A 5,419-nucleotide genomic window follows, 5' to 3' on the forward strand; every position below is an offset into this window, starting at 1 on the left:
TGGTAAGTTTGCACGCTAGTACTCTGCATTCTTTTCTAGAATCCTTTACGGTAAGAGCTACACGCAGCAGCTTCGTGCTCTTTCTGAGTGGTTTAAAACCCCGGTTCCGCCTTGGGCACCACTCCACCTATGTATCTTCTGGATACCTACTTTAACAGGGTGTTGCTACTAGGGGTCTGTTGAGACAGTTCCTTCAGCATATACAGAGTGTGCGGTAGCCCCTGTGTGACAGGCCAAGACTAGTATGATTCTAGGCTCTTGGTTGTATTCTTGGTCGTATTCCCTTAAAGGAATCTATTCCTGATTCCAAGCCTTGAGCTCTACCCCAGGCCCAGGAGTCTGGCCCTAACAGGTAAGTATTTTGGGGTATGTAGCCTAGGCCTTTGGACGTAGGGAATAATGTCACTGACAGCCGTCTAACGTCCCAGGGGCAAATCATAATTATATAGAATGAATAACAACCTACTAAACAATGGCAAAAAATACTCTTTATACATACCTGGACGAATCCTAACTGTCACATATTAAAGTATAAATAATTATTATTTTTTTAAATTATAAATTATATAGATATATTTTATATATATAATTATATATTATATGTATTCCACCTTTTAATGTGGAAACCCATCACTGTCCAATGAAAGATGACACAACACTATACATATCTTGGACTGATTCTTGACACACTTTCAACATTCAACACATGTTCAAACTTGTAAAGCAACTTCTAAGTTCAGCAGCGTTTCCTGACAATGAACCTTTCATTTGAACTGACTGAATAACAGCAGATGAGAGTTTAGATGACTGACTGTTATTCTTCTCATTCTCACAACTCTTTCTGGTAGAAGTGAAAGAAATTTCAGAGCTGCTGTTCAACACAACACTTCAGAGGAAGACAAAGACAGGTGTACAAACCCTGAGGTGAGTGTTTCTTTCTCTAGTTGTTTTCATGTACGAGAGTCGTCTTATGATGTGTCATTGGTCACTTTGTGCTTCTTTAATGCTGTGCTGAAGGTGTTTTGATGGTTTTATTTAAAGCTCTTCATGTCGTATTCAAACAGATGATCAAGTGTGTCTTTGTCAGTGATTCACAGAAAGCTGCAGATTCTGATACTGTTGTCGCATGGTGTGAAATCAGTTTCTCATTTTACCATCAGTGTGTATGTGATTCTCAAACAGTATTTGTCATACGCTCTTAACTCTTTGAGAGAGAAACTATCACTCAGCATCAGCAGCCAGTTTTGATGTAATATTATGGTAAACTCAATAACAGACTCATTCAATGAAATCAGCAGCATTTCTACTTCATTAACACTCTTTTACTTTAGTTCACTCTACAGTAAGTGTTAAACAGCAGAGTTACAGAAATACAAGTAACTCCCAAATATAGAAAAACTCCCATATTGAAAGGTGTTCATAAATGTTTGATCACTTTTGAATTTAGATCTTGGAAAAGTAGAGCTGAATAGCTTTATACCATAATAATGATTTATAATGAATTCACACATAACCTGTACTTTCATGCTTGTGCTGAAATCATCTGAAGTTTAGAGACATTTATCTGAAGTAAAGTAACCCTGAAACATGATTCAGAGACATAAAGCTGCTTTCTGGAAACCCCTCCAGCTGTAAACAGTTTCAGCACAGAGTCAAACCGGTTTCATTTGTTTTCCTGAAATGGTTGTGGTTAAACTAGTTCTGAAGATGAACATCTTTCTGCAGTGGTTTCAAGGTCACCAGTTATTGACTATTACAGTAGTGTTCTTCCCCCACAAATAAAGTAAATATAAATATCAGAAGCAGTAAGAACATATTCATGGGTCATTTCTATTAATTCTTTCCATGTTTCACTGTGTTGAGCTGCTGTACTTCACAATGAAAACCAGTTAAATGCTCTTAAACTGCAGTAGAGCTACATGTGAGTAAAGTACACTAGTGTTCAGCTGCAGCTCATAATTATCTTACACTTCACACAGACACACAGGAAAGAAAATGTCTCCTTTCGGGTCAGACTCCAGCTATACAAACTGGACACAGACACCTAGAAACAATCTCAAACACAGAAACACACAGCTTGACACTGGATTTTCCGTAGTTGATGACACTATAAAACTGTTCATTTGCATTTCAATTAATTTGCAAAAAAGCAAAGCTAACAACCATCAAGCCCTGTTTTAGGTTTATATGTAGGGGAGAGTGGGGCACAAAGTAACACTTTGACTTTCTCAGGTTCAGAGTATAATTTTTTTATCCACAGTAATTTCACACTTGTCTAGTACAAATATGTTGCTTTGTTTCATAATTACAGTGTATACGTTTTTCTTTATTTACCCTCAAAAATTGGAAGTGAAATGTGACAACATACCCTGTAGGTGGGGTACATTGTAACATCGGAGGGGCACGTTGTAACATGACCATATGACAGCTTAAAATGTTATCTGATCTAACTAAAAAAATATACAAGACAAACTAAAATATTTTGTCAATAAAATAAAATAATTATTTATTTCAAATAAAATAATGGCGTTTTTTAAGAATTAAAAATAATCTGATTTTGTAGTTTGACAATGAACACATTGCAACCATGCTTGGGACGGCCATGCGTTTCAACATGCCCCATCTGCGCAACTGGAATTTAAAACTGGTTACTGTCTTCTGATAGTTAGCAAAGCATTAAAAAATAATCTAAACTGATAAATAACAGATTGGAGATTAAAATAATAGCAGATTTGTTAGTTGCAGAAGAAGATCTGTAAAGTTGCAAAGACTAAAGTCTCAAATCCAAAGAGATATTCTTTATAAAAGTTAAGAGTCAACTACGCCTACCTAAAACGGCTCGTTCTAACACGCCCCCACATATCTACCTCACTATGTGGGAAGATGTTTAGTTTCTGAATGAATCCGTGTTTTGAACGAATTGTGTGAATCAATGATTCAAAGGCCTATTCATAAAGTAGCCTAAGCTGTTAGAATGAAAGACTCAAAGACATTTACCGCCACCTGCTGGCAGTTTTAGTTTCTTATTTAAAATATTATTTAAAAAAAAATAATAATAATAAAAATTTAAAACTGTAAAGGGATAGTTCACCCAAAAATTTTTTTATAAAAAAATGATTATGTCATTATTTAGACGCAAACCGGAATGACTTACTTGCATTTGTGGATCATAAAAGAAGCTATTTTGAAGACTGTTAGTAACAAAGCTGTTTTGGTTACAAATTACTTCCATTGCATGAACGAAAAAAAAAAAACATGTTTTTCAAATGATCTTCTTTTATGTTCTATAGTTTATGGAAGGCCATTGTAGCCTGAACATTTATGTGTAGTAAATTTTATGTTGAATCAAATAAAATATTTATTTCTAAAGCTACTATTTGTAATACTTTCTCATTTAACAAAAAAAATAGCATTAAATAATCTTTTGGGGGTATTTTCACAGCCAAATGTAATTTGCGATTAATTAGATTAATTAATCGACACATCATGTAATTAATTAGATTAAAACTTTTAATCGACTGACAGCCCTAATATATATATATATATATATATATATATATATATATAAATGTGTTTATGACTCACTTATGACTTGTTATGGTTATGACAAGCTGAGGACTAAATCTCTTCTATTGAAGGACTTTAATATAGCAGTGTTATAATTTATGCTGATCTTGATGTGTAATGTGTTATTATCAGTTGTTATTATGCACAACATATTGTTTACTGTTCCAACTCATGAAAAAAGGTGTAGCATTCAAGCCCATTCCACAAATCACCGTAATTATGCTAACAGGCAATGCCTCAGAGAAGGCAGATTTTGCATAAGCACAAATAAATCCTGCAGAAGACTGTTTACATTCATCCGCACCCCGTCTCCTCCCTGAAATAACCAGATATGGAGCTTACACACCTAGTTTACTATGCATTACCTACTTTGAATACAATTTACATATGCATATTCCCATCTGACACTTTAGCGGTTCAAGAAAATATGAGACAATGACTGTAATGTCATCACATTTGCTGAAGATCATTTAGTGTCCTTGTGAAGAGAATGGTATAAAAGTGACTGTAAATGATCAGAGGTGATGTTTAGCTATTTTAAACAGACAGAATATATTATTTACAATACAGAATATGTTTAAATGTTTAACAAAACGATTTACAACAATATAAGGCTGTTTAATTACTGTAGTGTTTGTGATTGTTTGTCTCTTCACTTGTTTGTCAGCGGTGGAGATCAAACTGTTCAGATCCATCATGAGTGAACCACAAACACCTGGAGATGAAGATTTGTTTCCAGGACACAGGTACTTTGAGTAACACATTAAATAATCTTTTGTGTTATAAAACAAGTTTATTTTGTGTATGTTTTTTATGTTTAATATTTATTTGAAACAATAAGACCATAAAGGCTCCAAAAGTCTTTTTCATAAAAATACCTTTTGAAGTATATTAAGATGAGTATTTTATTATATTAAGATGATTCTCATAATAAAGGGTTAAATCTGTTCTGTTTTAGCTCAGTTCATCAGAAGAGATCAGAAGCAGAGCCCAGCTGTGTGTCTATGAAGAGTGACGGGTCTATGCATGAACCAATGAAGTTTAAGAGTGGAGATACACGGCCTGATCTCAGGTATAACGTTTTGTAGCGTCTGGACCAATCAGACACACCATTTGTCATTTGATTTAACAAATCAATTAGTCATTAGATTAACAAATCGTCACAGTCCCCTCACCCAATAAACTGGATGCCAGGATGTCTGCAACGACACAAGGCCCAGGACCCTGGTTACCATGGCAACCCTGACACCAGATACATTTACGACCTAATGGAATTTAGGTGCGGAAAATCACTGCCTTTTCCATAAGGAAAATCCACAAATGCACAGTAGAAATTGACTTTTCTACTAATTAATTCATAGGAAAACCTTTCTTTGAATGAACACACAGATCCTTCAGGTCATTGTGTATAGTATTGCGGTCTTGTATATTATCTGTTGTATTGTAGACTATTTTATGCATGCTTATGATAGAACCACTCATTCATGTAACCTTACATATAACGTGTTTGGTCTCTATTAATTGAGTTGGGCTTGTATCAGGGGAAAGTCTTCTGCTTTGTTCATCTGAGCCTTCAGGAACATCTAGCAGCTCTATATGTGCACCTCTCCTTTACAATCAAGAACAGAAATGTGTTTGACCAAACCAAACAAAGTCGGTTGTCTAAGATTTTTCAGATGAAATATAATTCACTATCTGAGCTGCATCAGAGAGCTGTGGTTGAAGCTTTACAGAGTAAGAATGGACACCTGGATCTTTTCCTGCGTTTTCTTCTGGGTCTCTCAGTGGAGTCCAATCAGACTCTCTTACGAGAACTACTGACACAGACAGGAAGCTGCTCCTACAACAAAGA

The 5,419-nt window shown here is 35.1% G+C and overlaps 1 protein-coding gene across 1 annotated transcript in view; it reads left to right on the forward strand.

Moving 5' to 3' along the window:
• LOC107575399 (NACHT, LRR and PYD domains-containing protein 12-like) overlaps positions 1-5,419 on the forward strand; it is a 36,113-nt gene that overhangs the window by 4,121 nt on the left and 26,573 nt on the right. The gene's annotated exons all lie outside the window — the stretch shown is intronic.

Source organism: Sinocyclocheilus grahami, unplaced genomic scaffold, assembly GCF_001515645.1.
Source record: "Sinocyclocheilus grahami isolate Dianchi unplaced genomic scaffold, SAMN03320097.WGS_v1.1 scaffold2614.1, whole genome shotgun sequence".
NCBI classification, from domain to species: domain Eukaryota; kingdom Metazoa; phylum Chordata; class Actinopteri; order Cypriniformes; family Cyprinidae; genus Sinocyclocheilus; species Sinocyclocheilus grahami.